The following is a 22,015-nucleotide window of genomic DNA, read 5'->3' as shown; positions in this document are numbered from 1 at the left end:
TTCTGTAGTGCTTTTATCCAAACTGCTCTACAATTTGCCGCTCATTCATACATACACATTACCATGTGTGGTGCTAACCTGACCATTGGGAGCGATTTGAACTTCAGTGTCTTGTCCAAGGCCGACCCTGTGATTCCTCCTCTGCCAAACAACATGTATCCAATGTTTTGTTCTCTATAACCACGTCACCTCTGTTCCTAACATTATAATTACTACAGCCGTTGGAGGATTCAGTCACTTGAAAATAAACAAATCTAATTTTGGGGGCATCTACTGAAATGACTTCTTGGGAGGACGGTCTCTCTTTACCACACTAATCCAATTTTATGATTTTATAATTACGATGCGTTTACAATACACACTCTGTAAATTTAAACTGTCCACTTTCAAGTCTGAACAGCATCAAGAATTGCAGAAGAGGAAGTAGGATTATCAAAAAAATCCTATTACTTCAGTGACAATTACAAGCACCCAGAAAGCTAACGCTACACAAACCTCAGCAGAAGTTAGTCTCAAACTCCTCCAAAGTGAAGTTTTTCTCTCAGTTTCGTGGAATCCTTGTTTTTCTTTCTGTCTCTGTTGGTCACACAGTTTGAGCTGAAATGAGGAATTAGCTGAGCGTCTATCACAGGTTCACAGCCGGGCCGGTAATGTCTTCATCCTAACAAGGTTCACGGCAGGGTACAGGCTCAGGTCTGGAGGGGAAAGGTTTGTTTGTCAAAGGATGTTCGGGAATCCTTTTCGCGCTCCACTTTCTGCTTTGCCTCCAAGACTCCAAGTGTGACCAAAGAAATGTGTTTAGTCGGGGGGTGAAGTGCTGCCTCAGTCACTGTGCTGTGGTGTGGAGGATAACAGAGTATCTATAATTTACACTGAAAACTTTACTTGTAGCATTTATTGATATGTAATCAGACAAAAAAAGAGTATAGCTTAGTGCAGAGCATTCACAAGAAGACTGGGAGAAAGCTAGAACCATATGACACAATAAAAAAACTAATTATCGCTCACCAAGAGACTTGTGTAGTCTTTATGTAAATACGAGTTTCTCTAGGTTCAATCAGACACCTTTTGGGACACTAACTGAAATTATGTACTGATTTTATGTTTTTTTTTTTTAGATCAAACTTGTTCAATAATAAGTTTTATCCAACATCAGGTGATGACAAACAGCTTCATCGCACATGCACTTCTCTCTCAAATCAGCTTCAAATCACCTTAAAGGTACCCTGTGAAAACAAACACAGTTGTGTTTTACATGCATGTGTTTCCTTGAGGCCTGACAAGTATATTGAAAGCATTTTCTTCCTATTAAAACATTTACAAATCAGCTGGCAGTCTTCTTCCATGCCTTTTTGCTTTGTTTCTTGGTGCATTGCTGCCATCCACCCACAACAATATTGTTTGTCTGCGCCTTCTAAAACCGTTACAAAATGTCTGCATGACTCTTTTCTTCCATGTTAAAGTTAGGTAACAGTTAGGCACAAAAGAAACCTCTTAAGCCCGAGCCCTAGGAACAGGCGCTTAAAATAACTTACTCAAAATGAATCAGTTATAGCACCGACCATAAGGCTTTTACGCACATTTTATGGATTTGTACTCTAAAATGTAAAGTGTGACTGCTTTGTTTTCCTGATAATAGCGGACACTGTGTGTTTCAAGTCACGGTGCATTGATTTAGAAAGTTCGGAATTTCTAGTTTCCCACGATACCAAACATGTTATTGTAGACTGACGCGAAAATGACATGTTGTCAACACAACTTTCGCTTATATTTACAAAGGATATATTAGTACAACTTTATTATTATAATACTTCATAATAAGACAACGTTTGGACAACATACAAGTTTACAGACTCTGAAAGCTGAACATCCCGTGTGTTTATAAAGAGTTTTATATTCATATCTTCTATAAATAGAGCATCTCCTACCGCAGCTTTTTGGAAGTACACCGCTGCTGTCACCAGGTTAAGGTTTGGTGACGTTCATGGTCAAAACAACATTTTTGCGGCACTATCACAATGTCTTCTGCCTTTGCCCCTGATAATTTACTAGATGTCCTTGTGAGGTAAATATAACTTTGTCATTTACGGCTGAGTCCAGACGGACCTTAGGCTTGCGAGAAAACACTCAGCCCCACCCATCATTTGTGCTGGACCCCTCTGTTGACGCAGGGGAGGCCAGCGCAGAGAGCTCCCTGCAGAGATGTTAATGCACAAATCCTTGTCATTCGGCAAAGTCAAGGCCAATCAAATACGTGCAAGCAAACATTCCTGGTACATTACTTTGTAATGTAAACACTATATTTCTACACTGTTTCCACTGTTTATCTCTCAAACGCTGCAGCAAAAGATACAATTGACACTGTGATAACTTTGCAGGGTTGTAAAATCCCTTGTCATATTATAAACCGCTGTACAGTGTTTTGGCACCTGAGGTAACATGCACCCACCAATACAATCCTTTGCATCCTTTACACACAGGGTTGTCTTCTGACAAACAATCAATGGTGTCATTTTCCTTGTGAGAAGTCATGTCCTAGTCTTATAACTGGACCAGTTCACATAACTATTCTTAGTATACACATGTCGATGTAAGATGGGCCCGGGGTATTTAGACTGGTAGGGTGTGGGAGATGACTGTCTTACTTAGAATGTGTTGACCAGGATTTGAGGAGCCATCCAGAGGATCCTTCTTTAGGTAAGAAATTTATGGAAGGCCTTGTTTTAGGATAAATGTAGAGAGAGAGCGGCTGTTAGCCAGAATGGATGGTGGCATACATGTGACTGCGTCTCTGTATTCGCTTGTACTGTTCATTATCTGTTCTCCTTGATCAAGATCTAATAAACCTTCAGCGCACTTCGGTTTGCATCAGCTCCTTTGATTTCCAGTACTCTGCTCATGAAGAACTTCTTTCACAAATTAGCGTTGTCGGCAGAATTCCAAGAGATTCCCAGCTGATTTTTTGAGTTTGGGTCCGGGAACAGTTTCATGGCTGTTTTCGACACAGACAAGATCTGCATTGAGGTTACACACTCGGAGAGACGTTTCGGGAAAGTTTCGGTGTAATCAAGACGTGTTGGTGAGTCTGGGTTTTTCAGGACGAATGAGGGTCTGCATTCATACCGATTATAAATAAGTTGTGCATAACAGTATAAACCTCATTGCCTCCACTGAAACCATACATCTAAAAAGTACATCAATGGAAAGCTGCTGAGACTGTCTATCTGCCGTTAGTGCATGTTTTAAATATGGGTTATTTATCAGTCCACAGCAGAGGCTTAATAAATGAAGCTGTAGTTAAATCATCAAACATGTTAAGACAAAAGCTACATTTGCCAAAAAAGACAATAGAGATGTAAAGAAAACAGTCAATCTGCCAGTAACTGATGAAAGTGAATTGCTGCTTGTTAGTATCTATGTGTTACAAAATTGGAAGAAATTGCAAAAGAGTATTTTGTCCTGCATCGTACTGTGCAAAGAACAATGTCAACAACCACTGGGTTCCCCAGAGGTGCACAGCTGTGTGTCTGCACTATAGGTGTAATAAAAATATTTTTTTATCAACTGAAATTGGGACCCACTCGTTCCACAGCACGACTAGAGGTCGAACACTATAAAGGCTTGATTTAATAATCAGTTAATGCTGTTGTCAGGATATTCTTATTATTTAATACGACTAGAAAAAGACCTGAATACTTTTCTGTTCTGTACTCCACATAAATCAGAGATGGAATTCATCCATTTGCATCGCTGCACCTTGTCATTTTCTTGTTATAGCTAATTTGATTGTTTTGTTGCACCTATTCCTGCACGATGACTCAAGTAGCAATAAGCATAATGTGACCTTATTGTGTTCGACACACATCTGAAATCATCTTCTTCCCTCACTTGTTCTTTCATTAGAATTACATGGTTGTTTTTTCCCTTTTTTTCCCTTTGCAATTGTCTTATCTTCATGCAGAACATGCTGCGCACTGATGCCCGCTGGTTATGAATATAACCCAACCGGTGCAGACTCTTTTTTTCCTCAGAAAAAGAAAGTGTTGAGTAATAGCAACTCTTTCGTTGCCTGTAACAAACACAGGATTTTATTGACATGATGCGACATGGCAATGTATGTCCGACAACAACAGAGAATTGTTTTTCTGCAGGAGGGAGAAGGATATGATGTTTTTATAGTCCCACTTGTGATCAATGCTGAAATTCCCATCTGTCTGGTACAAGATATTAAGAGATCCCATCTTCAATCACCTTCAGAGGCTTTATGGTGACAAAAATACACAGAAATCTCTTTCCACTGCAGCCTTTTTCACATTTACCAAAGCTTCTTTCTTTTCATCTGTGGAAATTAAGAGTATTTTTGTGTGCAAATGAGAGCGATCAAAGTGTGTGTAAAAGAGAACATTTTTCTGTTTCTTAAGGGTGAACTAAGGGCAAAGGCTCAATCAACATAACCGCCTACGCAAAGGAACCAGGGGGTATTTAAACTGTATGGTGAGGGAAATGAACTGCTTAGATGTATTTAATAATTTTGTCCTTAAGATGTGTATTTATAATTGAAAAAAATGGAACATCTTAAAAGAGATTGCTCATGGCTTTCATAAGAAGTCACTTTGGGGAGAAGACTCGAAAGGACTTCATCTGTCTTGTCTACGAGCAAAAAGAGTGTGCTGCTTTTTAGAGAGAAAATTATAAAAGTGAAAGTCTTAGTGGGCACTGTGCTTTTAATGAGCGCGTTCTTTTAAAGGGAAACCATTACAGGGTCTTCCCCTGACTCAACTATCACACAATAAAAAGTTAGAAAGTCACAAGTTTATGGCCGTTTCATTTCCTGCACAGCTGAAGCTTTTTCTAAATCTTCGGTGGAGAAAGTCCGTCCAAGAGGTCCAACTGCTCTGAGTGATGGGCAGGAAACTGTAAATAAAAACACATAAATAATGTTTTCTTGTCCTCGCCGAGTTAAAAGATATATAATCACAGAGGGGAGAAGAGGTTGAACCTGCCTTTCTTCTCTGGCAGCCTTTATTGTCTTTTAGCAACAAACAACTCATGTTTTTGGACAGCGCGAGTTTCATTTTAGAGGTGAAGTTGACATTTGGATCCCTACAGTTTGATTGAAAACCAAGCACCCGTGGGACGGCTGGCGTACTCTTTAATGACAAACAAAACAAAGGACGGAGGTTTCAGTCATCAATTTTGCAGACGACAGATTTTATTAAACCACGTCAGTTGCTCGTGAGTGTTTTGGTGCGTGAGCTGAATAACAAATCCAGTTTGATAGAATGTGCTATAGATTTATTGTCAGCAGATCGCGCATCTGTGTCTGTTTGAATATCTTAAAGCAAGAAAATGTACTCCTCCGGTTCATTTCTTTCTACTTTGTACAAGGTTTATAGGGTTTTCCAATGACAGCTAAAGAAATGTTCACATTAAATAAAGAAACATTTATGACAAGAACAAAATAAAATACGGTACAATAAACTTGAAGTCTAAAATTGAGTCTCTGTGTGTATTGCAATGTCATCAGCCCTACTTTTGTAATGCAGCATGTTGTGTGTCCAGGGCTGTAACATCAAGAGGATTGTGTGAGGTCATATCATAAAGGAACACACGGTCATAGGGAAACTGGTGTATTTATAGTGTTATTCATTAAAAAGTTTAACCAAACTTCATTTTAAGTTTCAATGTTTAAAAAAGTTCTAGACCTTTAGGCCAAATCTCAGAAGATGATTCTTACTGAATGTGTTTCAAGTGCACATGTGTGATGAGATCTTTGGAGATTTTTTAATTCAATGGTTCAAATGAAAGGCCAAAGAAAAATATAATGTAAATATGTGGCTCTTAATTTGAATACAGTCAAAATAAGTTTTGATTCACTTTTTCAATAGCCCTCTGGAGATAATTAGAATTGACTTAGATTGAAATAAGTATGTGTACATACATCTTTATAACCAATCCTTTCTGCTCCTGAACGTTGTAATTAATTGTAGCAACATTAACATTTTGAAGTTGATACACGGTTTGATGTAATGAGATGAGATAAAAAGGATGAGGTTGTTATTTTATATTTAAAAATTAATTTGGCAAATGATTTCAGGAAACAGCTGGGCCCTGTAGTTTTTGGCAAACATTACTCAAGCAGGGCTGAATAGAGTATTTGTCTGGAACTATTTTCAGCTGTGGATTAATACACATTTGGTGCTCTAATAAGCAGGACTGTGTATGTGGGATTAAATCAAAAATAAATGACATTGTGTGTTCATGGTGATGAGGGAACATGTAACCCAGTGCAATTATGTGGCTCACTGATGTGTGTTTCATAGTTTTTGCACCTCAATGGATCCCTATGACACAGAGGAATACCATATAACAGCTACTCAGGAAATACTTGATTCTAGGCCTACATGTTGCATAATGCATTCATTGTTGTTTTTGTGTTTTTAATGGTATTTCTTACAATAAGAAAAAGATAGAGCAGTACTTGCACACCTTGAAAACACACAGCCATGTATATGGTAGAGGTTCTGATCTAAATTTAACAGTACTCTCTTTTTCTTGACTTCTTATTTGAAGCAGCTAAAGTATTCGTCATATGATCTTTTCGGAAGAGATTTTGGCGGTTATGCTGTAAATAACACAAAGTTAATATGGATGATTGATAAACCAGACTGTGATCAAGTCTATTCATGTCAGATCTCAAACAACATTCATAGGTGGTTTAAAAGGTAATTCAAAATCACAATCCAGTGCACTTCAGTCAAACAACACAAATCAAGTCTCAAGTGGTTTTTTTCAACATGGAACAACATGGCTTATATCTGCATATCAGCTCAAGGTCAGATCGTGTTTTCCCGTATTTAAAAACCTACATATGCGCTAATTCTGGTGAAAAGGGTCAACTGTGAAACAAGTTAGCATTAGACACGTTGCAATATGATCTATGGATATATGTTTCGCAAGCTTTACCCTGTTTTTTTTAATAAAGCATTATAATATTTGAACAATGGTCAAACAAAGTCTTACAGTAATAAATATGAAACAATGACACTGCAGCACTTCCACGTCACAAAACCAAAAAGGTTGAAAGTTATGTACCAGAAACAACAGCAATTAAAACATTTCTGTTTATTTTAATTGTCAGCGATTAGTGGATTTGCTTGTAAATCAGTGTATATTTGCACCGTTGAGCAATATCAAGGCCTCTCGACAGCGCTGACCTTTGAGTCAATGGCAGGTCCAAAATGGAGGTCGCTATCACAGATAATTAGTTGTTGGTTTGTACTTAATTAGTTGTGTTAAATGAAAAAGACTTTCAGTTATAATATAAGATTTATTAAAGATGATATAATAGATGATATAGTAGATTACAAATCTCATGAGGTCCGTTCTTGCTTCACCAATCCACAGACCACGTTCAGGTAGTTAGCTGTGTTCATATAAACGGCCCCCTCCTTGGTTCACACAGACACTTTATACGTTTTCATCATGATGCAGACACTTCTTCTGCCCCGTGGTTGGTTTGTGTGTTTCAGTTTCATTTGCTACTTTGTATTGTTGATTAAGCTTTGTTTTATTAAAGGCTCCCTTTTTGTTATAATACCGTCTGACGATTTTCAGTAGACAACACTGAACCTCATCTGCAACTGTTGGTTATTTCTTGTGGAGAACAGGAGATGGATAGTACAAATTCACGGGGCAGAAGAATTGTCTGCATCATGATGAAAACGTATAAAGTGTCTGTGTGAACCAAGGAGGGGACTGTTTATATGAATCCAAGACACAGCTAACTACCTGAACGTGGTCTGTGGATTGGTGAAGCAAGAACGGACCTCATGAGATTTGTAACTATATCATCTATTATATCATCTTTAATAAATCTTCTTATATTATAACTGAAAGTCTTTTTCATCATTTGTACTATCCATCTCCTGCTCTCCACAAGAAATAACCAACAGTTGCAGATGAGGTTCAGTGTTGTCTACTGAAAATCGTCAGTCGGAGTATGAACTGCTCCGCATGGTTTGTAGACAGGGATCAATGGTACAAATACATCTTTTGAATAAATTGTGTGAACCTATTGTCCTGTAGGGGACAGAGCTAATGAGCTCGCTAACTGCCTCAACGATCTATCACCCTCTTCAATATCTTTTTATTGAATAAAGTGATGTACGATCCTGGGAACAAAACGCCACAGGGGAATAAACCGCTCAGTACAGAGAAAAAAGAAAGAAGCTCAGAGAGCTGATGTTACTTACCAGTGTTAGCGTGTTCCCAGCTGACTAGCGCGTTAGCCGTGCAGTTAGCTTGCCAGCTTCAGTGATTTACACTAGTATCTGTGCCACTTTCTGTGTTGTATAATTCAGAAGAAATACGAAAAACAATACACACACTGAATCAGCACTTGCATATACATAAAGAAAATCAAAGGGCTAGACACATCAAATCAAATCAAATCAAATCAAATCAAATGTATTTATATAGCCCAATATCACAAATTATACATTTGTCTCAGTGTGCTTTACAGACTGTACAGGATACGACACCCTCTGTCCTTAGACCCTTGCATCGCACAAGGAAAAACTTGCTTGCAGAGGCAAACCTGAGCAAGCCCTAACTATAAGCTTTATCAATGTATTAACATCAGTATTAACATTAACACATCAGATGTATTAAGTACAATTTACCCACTGACTTAACTGTCGTGCTCCACATAATGCTGACAACAGCAGCACAGGCAATCTCAAGTGATCCACAAGCTTTAAATTAATAATAGTAGAGTGACAAATTGAAAAGAAGAGTGCACAGCTTCAGAAGGAAGACTGGTCTCTTGTTCATAGTCACCATGAATAGCTTTTCACACAAAGTAAGTGCTCTGTTTTGACTCTAACACAGCAACTCACTCACTTTACCATATTTGATCTCCATTTACACCTGCCCTGCTTCCATCCCCCTCAAACCACTTTGACACAATGCAGCCATTAAAGATGTGAGAGGGTGATAAAATATGTCTGACACTTCAGCTACATGTTCATTGTATTGTACTCAACAGTTTGCATTATGTTCCCATCATGAAATTCAGAGAGAAAGAAAAGTTGTACACTGCAACTGCATGTGGTCCTGTGTCGTAAAGCTACACTGCACTGAAAAAAACATGATTTTGACTTGTTATCACTAGCACTGAGCATCGACATGGCATTTGCATGTGGCACATGAAACAAATTGAATTTACCTTAGATTTGTCTAAATTATAAATATATTACATAAAAGAGTAGATTATAAACAGAGTACACTCTGAATATGAATGACGAGAAAACCACATTAAAGTGATAAAATCTCCACTTAGGACAGTGGAACAAGTTGTAAACACAACATTGCCATATGTGGGTGATTCTTCAACTATCGTCACCTTTGTGTCCCTGGCAGAAATAAGAAAAATAATAAACACATTTCCTATTTTTTATTTTTGTAACACTCACATAACACCAAAAGCAACATACAAAAATGAAATCATTGACCAGTCATTATTTGTATTACATAAAAAGTGTATATCTTGCTGTATATCACTTGTCCCTGGGCCTGATGTTGGATATTCAAACCTGCTAAGTTTTCAATTTAATATTGACCTAATATTAATTGTATGTGCAAATGATACACAAATGGCCATTTTAATTAAATGTATCATGTGTTGTAAGATATATTAGTATTTCATGTCTTGTTTTGCCCTGTCATTTCCATCACACCATGCAAAATGTGAATTTGGTGAGTTTTTATAAAGTTTTTAAACTTGGTGATCACAGCCTTAGTCATGTGACAGGAGAGCACATGGCTGCAGCACAAAGACAGCTCCATGAAGGGAAGTGATACAAGATAAAATCAAGGTCAATATTTGGTAAATCGAAAATATGCTTCATATATCCTTTAAATTTAGAAATAATAAGAAAAACAACATTTGGTATTGTCTATTTTGTGTTTATTTAATGCTAGCTCTAAAGAAGACGTTAGCATGCTAACATATCATGAGATTTTCTTTAGAATGTGTCAAAACGTCATTTCCACAACAATCATTTCCATCACTTTGATTATTGTGATGAAAAAGACAATTTAAGTGTTATGGCTCATATCAGTGAAAATAATGTATGTTAGATTAAATGTCAGTGGGGTAGCTGTTCAAAAATATATCTGCAATTACTATTCACCGACAAGGAACCACCAAAGAGAATGAATCAGGGAGTTTTTTGTTTTGTGCTAAACAGTAAGTGCAACATTTGCAACTTGCTTTTAGGTTTCAGCAGTTTCCAGCAATTTTCTGCCAAATGATTTTATCTGCTTAAAAGGTTAAAGTTTAGATGATGAAGTTCTTCCCTTAAAAATGTGTGTTTTTTTGTGTCGGGGACAATAAAACTGAACATTGTTTAAAAATGTTTTTGTGATCTGTCATTTCCAACACATGCAGTCATCCCCATCACAACACATATTTAAACTAAAAATGCATACAAATTGACAATCACATAAAAAAAAAATTGTAGTTTGGAAAATTGTGCAGTTATAAGTACTATTAATTAATATATTTTGAAAACACAAGGTATATTAAATATTTTTTATTTTAAAACAACTTTTTGTGGTGTGATGGAAATGATGACTGCTTTAATAAAATCACAAAAATGGTATATTATTTAAAGAAATTTAGCATAGCCACTATCAGGAAGTGTTAAAGGGCCTACGAAATGATATTTCGTCAGTGTTATTGGCCTTGGTATATGATAGAGGTTGCATATGTATTGTGAAATGTGCCATATATATATTTTTAATATTGATGTATTCGTAATAAATCACGATCATAACAGCATAAAAATGACTTCCGCTAACAACAATCGATCGCTGCGCCGAGAGCATCCACTTCAGCAATGTTCAGGCGATGACGTCACAAGTAGAATACAGCCGCCGCCACTGTTCGTCTGCGTTGAAGCGTCCAGCAAAGACTGCTGTCAATTATTACGAGAAAGAATGGACAACAATCGATCGCTAAGGATAATTGTGAAGCGATGCGTTGTATGGGGATGTGGGGCCGTCTCCAAATCTAGCTTTCTGTGGCCAAAAGATGATAAAATGTCACGTTTATGGACAAGACAAGTGCGTCGATGAAACCAACGATTTGTGGGCAGCACTTTGAGAGATCGTGTTTCGAACTAACTATGCTCGCCAAGGAAATGAGATTCAAAAAGAATTTAAAACTGAACACAGATGCTGTGCCTACAATACTGCCGAGACCCCAGCCAGCACAAGCCAGCACAAGCCAGCACGCCGACTCAAACACGTCCGCCGGTGCAGAGTCCTCCACCAGAGAGACGATGAAATGCATTCACCAAAAGGGAGAGAGCAAAGGTAAGCCGTGCTACTTGTTTACTGTATTTATTGTTTCAAACATAAAGCCATAGTTGGTCTAGGCCTACTGTATGTAACGAGTTGACATACAAATGTAAACTGTAATGTAAATGTTTCCTAAATTTCCCTCGGGATGAATAAAGTATCTATCTATCTACACCAGGCCCTAGCCGATATCTGTGTGTTATTGTTTGTAGTATTAATAACTTTAGCTAATTACACTTCATTAGCTTAATTAAGTATAGATTCAATGTTTATAACAGGCTTCCCCATTTTATTCTGTAGTTTGAGTAAAAGCGTGAGTCTATTTAACTTTGAACTATCACCCTATTATTACATAGGTATTTGAAACATTGAATGAAGCCACTGACAGAACTGAGGATACCTGTATGATCAGCGACCATCTATTGGACATCCACACTGGGGAGGAAGCTGTGTGTACACCAGTAAGTATACAGACTGTACATCATCTGTACATTACAGTTGTAGTACCAGTAGACCTGCACATGACGTGTTAAACATACAATCACCACATGCATGTACATAATTCATGTATTTGTTTAATTTGATATCATTGCTCTCAATCAATTCAACCACATCTTTTATTATGAATGTTATTAGATATTTTCTTTACGCAGACATGTATAAACACGCAATACAATTTCAAGCTGGTTTGAAAGATTTATTAGTAACGTTGTGTTTCGTACATTTCAGAAAGGAATTGCTGTGCAGACGGATCCCCCTCCACGGACACACCACAAGTCCATGCAGGCGCGACCACGTGTCAGGTCAGCTGGACTGCAAGTTCCAATCCAAGTCATCAAGGCATCATTATATATATATATATATTATATATATACACACACACAAACATACATACATACATACATACATACATACATACATACATACATACATACATACATACATACATACATACATACATACATACATACATACATACATACATATTGTATATAATGCTTGCTTATAAAACATATTTTTTGCAGAGTATGTTACTGAACTCTTGACAGAGACTCTACGCTTTGTGCCAAGACAATGTTGATGAGGAACCTTTCGAAGTCCCAGATCCACTCAGCAGTCGATGGAAGAACCAAACAAGAGGGATGCTGTTGTGCTGTATAGAAGCAGATTCAATCACTGAACTGACATTGTGTTTTGTTATTGACTCTAATAAAGTGCTGATACTTGAACGACGTGTAGTTGTCAGATGGAAACGTAGCACAGATCTTTTGAATGGCACATGATGGCAGTCTGTGGTTCTTACCAAGTATTCTCCAGCAGAATCTCACCAGCTGGCGGTATGCCACATAGTGATACATTCTGTAACATACAAGATAATACATGTCAATGGTAATCACTTCAACCTTATTTGCTTATTTATCTATGTATTCTGTAACTTTGCCAGAGTGACCATTCGACTCCCCAAAAATACATCAAAGTTTCTGAGCTCTACACATTTGTGCACACAAGTAACTTATTCATTACGTGGCCGATCACCTGCTTGTTGTCTGTCTCTCTTCGAATACCTTTGGTAGGCTGTCTGCAACACCCAAACATCCAGACACTTTGATTTGAATCCTGTGTGATCTGTTATGCAGGTTATGTTTGCACCATGTCCCTCATATTCATTGAGTTCCTCCATGACATCCTTTTCTTGGCAGCAGCTCTTCAATTGCTTCCATAATTGTACAGTTTTCACATGTACACCTAAATGTACAAAAGAAGAGTGGTAAGGACATGTACACGATATGCAATATCCAGAAAAAAGGCCAATATTAACATCATCTTAATTTCATACTATTTATATGCCTTTGTTTGACAACAGGCTCGTAAGCAGCTCAGAAGCCTGTTATGGTCGTACGGAGGTCGGATTTATCTAGTTGTTACTATCTTGTTACCCGTTTCACGTAAGTCTCGTAAAGTTACGACATCGTAACTTCCATGAACATCTGGTAAGTGTTCCGGCTACTATAGGCTAAATGACTGTCTATATATATATATATATATATATATAGTAAATTATTAAAATTAAGTTTATTTTTATAATTTAATTCTTTAACTGCGATATATGTAACTAGTTACTCCCCAACACCGCATGAGTCAAGCATATGAAGATCATGTTTTTTATTTTCACCTTTAATTATTTTGAATCATGTTTAATGCTTTTAACACTTTGATCTACACAGCATACAGTATAACAACTAAATATATACAAAGTGTTAGATAAAAAGCAGGTGGTGAAAGCAGCCTGGAAGTGTTGAGAGAACAGCCCCTTTCTCTTTTTTCTTTTACATATAATTGTTTCCAGTTATTCAACTAGAGTTTCAAAATGACTTTGTTTCTTTTCGTCATCACAGTGAGTGGATTTTCACGTATTCAGCGTCTGTTGCCCCGCAGCAGCCCCTCCGACATCATGACACCACAGACTGTTTTAATACAGAGTCGTCTCTAATTGTTGTTGAGGCCCTTTTTGATTATGCATTTGAGCAGTGAGATTAAAAATCTCTTTAATTCACAAACAACAACAAGACTTCCATCTCGTGTTGCAATGAAACAAATCAAATCGCAGCCAGCTGATACTTCATTAAGCATTTTTCTATTTTATCACCGGCTGATCAGAAGTTGTCGGGAAGCGTGCAAACATGCACTCGGCTGCCATTGCTGATAACGTTTGTGGGGAGAACTACGAAACGGCAATCACAATATTGAGATTGATGTGTTTTCCCCTGAAGGTAAAGGTAACAGTATGTCGATGCGTGGATGTTGTTTCCTAATTTAGCGAAGAAAAGACGGACGCAGCAAGAGAGAAAACAGAGCTTTATCCCATCTGAATCTTTCCACCTGTTTGGGGAGCTCAAAACATAGCTCAAAGCCAGACCAGTCAGCGGTTGTAACAGGAAATATGTTCTGTGGCTTCACAAAGTCAGTTTTAAGGACTTTATCAGTGAACACTTGTAGGTCTCTCTGCAAGGCCAGCAGCCGCTTAATCCCTGCCAGGTGAAAGCTACTCTCAGTGGTTCTTTTAGAGGTGTGAAGTAGAGTGGAAAAAACTAAAAATGTCTTCTGATATTTTACGCAACACACATTTGTTGGAAAGTGATATGGAAGACATGGTGTAGCCACAATTAGAAAGAGCACATAGATTATATAAACACAGTACAAACTCCATTGAAATTACTAAAACATAATTTCACATAGCGATGCAAAAAAAGGCGATTAACATTTTGGTGTTAGCGTGTTTTGCGTTGTTCTGCGGATGAATATTTTCCTGTGATTGTTTTATTATCCTGAAGAATATAACACTACTCTACCCAGGAAAAGTATATTTTGGCGAGAATTCCCCCAAAATACCAGGATTTAAATTTCCATTTTATGGGGTGAGTCGTTTTCAGAGTTGTTCTGCAAATGGTATGTCACCACAACAGACCAAAACAAAGGACAAGGGGGTGTTGTATTTTTCATATTGTCAACAATACCATGAAAAGACCGAAACAAATAATGCGTTAGATTGTCTAAAATCTTTTGAAACTGCTCACAAATATATAGTATTTGTACCACTAATTTCCCAAAGCAGCTGGGTACTGTACTTTTTAGAAACAGTATTCAAACAGAGGAAATTATGCATTTGTTGGTGCTATTTTCAGTTGCAGACTGATACACATTTGGTGCTCAACTGAGTATTTGTTCATGGGTTTTTAAAACATAGAATATCGCCAGCCTTGTCCTTTAACTTGGAAGAGAGGAGAGGGCGACTGTATCATCTGTGGTGGACCACGTCATCTCCGTCTTGCCTCTGCATTGTAAAGTAGCTGAGACGAAGCAGAGCGATGTGTTCATGAGGACGGGAGGAAAGTAATGCAGTGCAGTGCAAGCAGTATGCCACAGGATAAATGATGAGTCCTGCTGATCGCAGTCAGTGATCAGAGGCTGCAGGTCAGTGTCAGCCTGCTGCATGAGCAAATCAATGATCCCTTTCAGACGCCAGATCGAGTAATGAAGCTTCAGGTTCAGGCACTTCACTGACTAAATCCTGTCCAAGTTCCCCAAGAGAATAATCCTCGGTAAACCCTTCTGTGTTATAATTGACAACATGAAAAGCAGCATTAGCCACGGTGAGCTGAAATTTAAGAAAATCGTTTTGCCATGAATGCGTCGTTTTGCTCCATCTCTGCTTTATATCATCCCATCTCTTCCTCACTTTGGTCTAGAGCGAGTGATGTCCAAACCTCTGATGTTAACCATAAATCACTGTGTATACGACTTTTTTTAATCGATTATATATATTTATTTAACTTTTTTAAACATCCAACAAAAATGCATTTTGTATATCCTTGAGGTCTAATAAATATGCATTCATTTCTTCTTCTGTTCCTGTTAGGGGTCACCACAGCAGATCATCTGTTTCCATCTCTACCTGTCCTCTGCATCTTCCTCTGTCTTGCCTGTTAGTATCCTTCTCCCAACATACCCAGCATCTCTCATTTAAACATTTCCAAACCATCTTAATCTCGCCTCTCTCGCTTTGTCTCCAAACCATCTAACCTGAGCTGTCCCTCTAATCCTCGTCCCTCCCGACGACACCTCCAGCTCCACCTCTTTTCTTTGTGTCAGTGCCGTCACCTCCAAACCATACAACACAGCTGGTCTCACCACTCTCTAAATCAAATCAAGTCAAATCAAGTTTATTTATATAGCCCAATATCACAAATTATACATTTGTCTCAGTGTGTTTTACAGACTGTACGACACCCTCTGTCCTTAGACCCTCGCATCACACAAGGAAAAACTTCTAAAACTAAAAGAAACCCCATCATTAAAGGGGGAACATGGAAGAAACCACAGGGAGAGCAACTGAGGAGGGATCCCTCTCCCAGGACGGACAGACGTGCAATAGATGTCGTGTGTACAGGATAAACAACATAGTACAAATATAACATTTGACAGAAATTGTGTTGTGTTGGAAAAAGAAAAAGTATGGATGAATCCAGGAAAATGTCAAAAAGGCTTCCCGGTGTCCAGCAGGACCAGGGCAGCAGGCGCAGCCACGATTCATGATCCTGATGTGAACTTTATCAGTGGCAACCTGCCACATGAGAGACACAGAAACTCTGGGATGATACCCCGGATGATGAGTTAGTAACATACATTTACATAAATGCATACAGATAGAGAGGGAGAAGAAGAGAGGGAGGGGAGGAGAGAGGAAGAGAAGAAGAAGAGAGGAAGAGAAGGAGGAGAGCAGTCCAGTCTAAGTCTAAATCTTTACTTTCACTCTTGCTGGTACCCTTCTGGTGTAGATCACTCCACCCTGCCTGCACTCTCTTCTGCACCTCTTTTCTGCACCTCTCTTCTGCACCTCTCTTCTACACCTCTCTTCCGCACTCCCCGTTTTGAACAATTGATTTATCTCTGTGCATCTGTGCTCATTGCATCCTCAACATTCAGCTGCCCTCCCTCTCATTCACGCACATGTATTCTGTATTCTGTATACCTCCCCAGGCTCTCCTCAACCTGCTCCCTACTCTCACTACAGATCACAATGTCATCTGCGAACATCGTAGTCCACGGAGATTCCTGCCTGATCTTGTCTGTCAACCTGTCCATCACCCCTGCAACAAGAAAGGGCTCAGAGCCGATCCTTGATGTAGTCCCACCTCCACCTTGAACCCATCTGTCACGCCTAACGCACACCTCACCATTGTCACACTGGCACTTCCTGATTCACAATTAACCACATCATGCAAGTTTGCATGGGGGGGGGGGCTGCTGCTAGCTAGCAAGCTAATAATAATGTTACATGGATTTAGGACACTCAGCACTTACCAAGATGAATATGTTACTAATGTTACTAAAATAACTCTTTACTGTAAAAATCAATATTCCAACCAACAAAATAAAAGCCAAAATGTACATCCTCTTGCTTGCCTCATGTACTTACCTTGTCACTTGACTTCACAAAAAGGTAACTTTATGGCGTTGTTTATCCTGTTGTGTGTTCAGGGGCCACTTTCTCTTTGTTTCACAACATCTCGCTGAGAACATGATTCATCATTCAACGTAACATGAACCCCTTACAAAAAAAGCAGTGTCTAGTTGGGGACCCTTATCACGTTTCAGATATATAAGAGTTGTTAGATGTTCCCAAAAAGATTCATTCCCCCTCTAAACTTGCAATATGGTTTAATTTAAATAACTTCTCAAGGTCCGAAGGTCAAATTAGTAATTATTCCACAAAAAGCAGAGATCTGTGTGGAAGAACGTCTCGTGTACCTACCCCATTAACCCTGTCCCCACTCCTCAGATTTATATTATGACCCTTAAGAGGGGGCCTGACCCCTAGGTTGGAAACCACTGGTCTCACCTACCTAAGGCTCCGATCAGACAGAGCGAGATTTGCAGTTTGTTGCATCCTTTTTATTTTATTATTGTTGCTATGCAACCAGTGTTAATATTAGGGTAGCACAAACCATTACCTGGAGCCGACGCTACCTAATAGTTAAACCTACAGTTTAAATTCATGAAAACAACTTAACCGAAATCTCGAGTGCTGCACTGATTTACCTCCAGGCTGCTGTTTTCTGTTCATCTGATGGGACAATGGTAACAAACGATGGAGTACGATTGATTTATTGGTACTTTTACATAAGTAAAGGATCTGAATACTACCACTTGACTTGGTTACCAAGTACATTTCATGAGGGTTGGCTCTATGCTCATTAAGTCTACCACGCATTAATAACTAAATGTGTTAATTTACTCCAAACTCATTATGAATACAAATCATCTGATGGATAACCTGAGGATAATGACGATAACGGCAGAGGAATTAGCCCAAAGCAACGGCTGATGATGAAATTATTATGGAGGAACATATCTGCAGTGTACAGCGGAGCACTGTATCATCATTACTGTTTAACACATTTGTATTATAAGACGGTTCAAATGTATGTGAACTGCGTGGAAGGATGGCGTTATGAGTCATTGTCAACATGTGTTTATAAAGAAGCCATGTGTTGCATTTATGTACAAAAGTCAAACCGGTTAATAAAAGAAAAGGAGACCTTAACCTCCAAAACATTACATTTAGATACAGAAGATGCCTTTTGAATGCACAGCAATCTTTATAAGGAAGGTTGATGATGTAGCTCTTAATGAGCACTGATTTGCACTTCAAACATGTTTCAAGGCTTTGGCACAACATCTGGCGCCATGAAGTTGATCCGCTATTCTTTAGAGGAGTTGGAGAAATGGAAGCAGCCTGGCACTTATGAAAGCAGGGTGAAACACAAAGCAGAAATGCATTACACAAGAGTGTCCTGGGAGAAAACCCTTGTCACTGTCCAAGGTGCTGCAATTACTTTGAGAGCTTCAGCTTCTCTCTCCTCTGCCTCCAGTCGAAATGCTCCAAGAAATGTATAACACCTACTCTTGCAAAGTCACATGTCTCCTTGGATGCTGTTTTACACTATTATATCGGCGGAGGTGGGAAGTCTGTTTACATTGTATTTTTCTAAAATGTTGCTTTTTTCTCTACACCAAGTGTTCATCCTCAGCCAAGCGGTTTTTTTAATATTTATTGACAGTTTTAAAAAATTGTCTTTAGAAGAGCATTTAATCCTTCAACTGTTCAAAGCATATAAAGTGAGATGTAAGATTTCTTGCCTGATAGCTTGTCAAATTGTCATTGACCTTTTGTGTATTTCCATTATTTTGTTACCTCCACTTTTGGGTATTTTCATTCTTTTAGCACTACATTGTTCACAAGGTGTACTATTTATTCAATATCTGTAGTATTAGGACTTAAATCCTGCACTTGTTTTCGGTGTTGCTCCTGTACTACATTTCCCAGAGATCATGTAAGACAAACGATGTGAGTACTGTGGGGTCCTTCTTTCCTCTTATGTTGTAGTTTGCGTGTGGGTGGTGGTTATCCGTGCTCATGGCAACATGTACCCAGTTTGGTCTTCTATTTATTCCAATCTACTGCTAATACTGTTGATCGGAAATGTAAAATAAACCATTTTATGTGCAGAAAGCTGTGATGCACTAAGTACCTAGACTGTAGGTTGAGTCATTGTTCAGTAATGACAACAATTCAATGGCATATTCCTTAGTATATAGAAACGAGGCATTGCATTGCACTATAGGACACATGAGAAGGATTGGATCAACTTTCTTCCAGAAAAATCTAAGCTGCAGATTTCCATAAAGATCAGTTACAGCACTCCCAGATACAAAAGAGTTATAATCTGATTTGGCACATCATTTATTCCTAAAGTATTCATTCCCCACTGGGCTGCATAGTAGGTGGGCTGCAGAGACCTAATTGTCCCTATCAAACATAAAAAGTTATTTGCTCTAATCATGTAACTCGTAATGGCATAATTTCACTAGAATTAGCATATGCAAAATGAATGTCAAGATTGGCTTGTAAATACTTCAGTCCGTGTATTCATAAAAGCACATTTTAAATGTGGGTAATGTATGCAGATATTTCTAGAGTACAGTATAAATTGATATGTTTTGAATATCTGTTAGATGAACTCTGGTAACCCTTACTCGACACTACCCGTCATGTTACAAATGTGTATATTCAAACTGGATGTTATAATCATCTGTTTTAACCCTTTATTTATACCTTTCAGCTAACTGTATTACTAACTATTTATCCATCAGTTTATAACGGTTTCAACTGCTATCCTTTACTTTTAGCTGGCTAATTTCCCCATTTATCCAATGCAGCTAACAATTTCAACCGTATATTTCAACAAAATCCAAATCTCTTAGCTAGCTGTTTGTTAACTACTTTCAGATATTTACTTGAAATGTTTATCCTATCTGTTTAGGTTAAGAGAACCAATTATTTCTTTCTTTTAGCAATTTTAACCATCTCCATAACCATTTATTCATTACTTTTAGCTAACATATGCACTTCAATGACGATTTCTTTATGATGTTTTATTTGACTGTTGCCTCTGTGTTTAGTGTCCTGTAAGTCTGTAACTTGTATGGTACTGTTACCATCTGATCAGGACTCTCTTGAGACCCTGTAGTCTCAATGAGATTTTATCTGTATAAGTAATACATTTAGTCTACTTTGAGCTGTTTTCACTGTTTAATTCTGGCTAACTCTTTTAAACACCTCTTTTAGCCATGTCATTTAGCTAAATAAATCACAACTATTTCAGCTAACAATGTTTACTTCTAACCCCTTACTTTTAACTATCCATTTAACCATAAATATCTACTTTTGGTTATTTATTTAAACCGTTATACCGTCCATAACGTTTAGTTAACTTCTCTGCTAGCTTGTTAATTTTCTTTTTTTTCCCTCTCAATTGCAACACATAGGGCTCATGTGTTACAGACGACTTAATATGTGTATTCTGGCTGTAGACAACCTGTAAACTAACTTTAGCATGTTATTGTACCAAAACAAACGGATGGCAATCAGCACCTTGCACTGTTGCAATTTGCACTGAGAAGGCCAAAAAGGTTGGATGAAAACGTAGAGGTTGGTTGAGACCCTGGATGGAGAGGTGTTGGCAACACAGACCGTACAGCCTATAGAGGGAATTGGAGGTGAGAGGAGTCACGCCAAAATCCTATTCATAATCAGCTCCACAGTCATAATGTGTGTTTCCGCATAAAACACCAGAAGAAAAGTTGGGTTTATTTGGTGAGTGTAGATTCATGCCCGTCCACCTGCCTCCAAAAGCCAGAGATGTTAATTCAGATGGTTCCAGCAAAGTAATGCTGCTTCTTCTGAAAGCAAAGGGAAGTTACCATTAACTTTTTCTCCATCAAAAACTACCGCAGCCTTATACAGTGCGGTTATTCTGCTTTACAGCAAAATTGTGTCTTTTTGAAGAAGAAAAAAAAAAATCTTCAGTCGTGGAGCCATCTTAATCTGTAAGCCTGGGGAAAAAGAACAAAAAAGGGTTACGGTGCTGACAAAGGATTTTCATTTCACAGATAGGTGAGTAATGTTCCAATAATGCAGAAGCTGTGATTAGCGAGACCTTTGTAGAGTTTCTGTGATGCTATCAGTCCTGCTAAAGCCGAGACAAAGATCCGATACTATACTCACGTGGGACACATAACAAATGCTGCAAGGTTTTATTCGTTAGACGAGGGTGTGTATACGTGTGTATGCATGCATTGAAGTGTGAATGTGTGTGTGTTTGTATTAAACTTGTTTATGGAGAGAGGTGTTATACTTTGCTGTCCAATAACATCCAACCCTGTGATTTTCATAGTTTGATGGACGCTCACAATGACTTTCCTGGGGTTTGTGCTTTTTTCTTTTTCTTTTTAAAAGGTGTCTGAGTTCATGCGACCTTCATTATGTAAGAATACGCATGGCATACAAAGTCCACCTTTTAGTGCGTTTACACATGCTAAAAGTGCAATAAAATTGAATTCCTTGCAATTTCAGTGGCAGTGATTGGCATGATGCAGCTTAATGACAGGTCAATATCTGAAACCTTTTAAGGCCTTCACTGCCACAACACTAGTCCAATTGGAGAGATAAGGTATGCTGTTAACTGGCCTGAAAAACTGCTTGTATCATTCATAGGGGGATGGCATGTTTATTGTTGCATCGTTT

Source organism: Cottoperca gobio, chromosome 9 (assembly GCF_900634415.1).
Source record: "Cottoperca gobio chromosome 9, fCotGob3.1, whole genome shotgun sequence".
Lineage (NCBI taxonomy): Eukaryota > Metazoa > Chordata > Actinopteri > Perciformes > Bovichtidae > Cottoperca > Cottoperca gobio.
The sequence above is the reverse complement of the archived record's forward strand: the minus strand, read 5'-3'. Positions refer to the sequence as shown.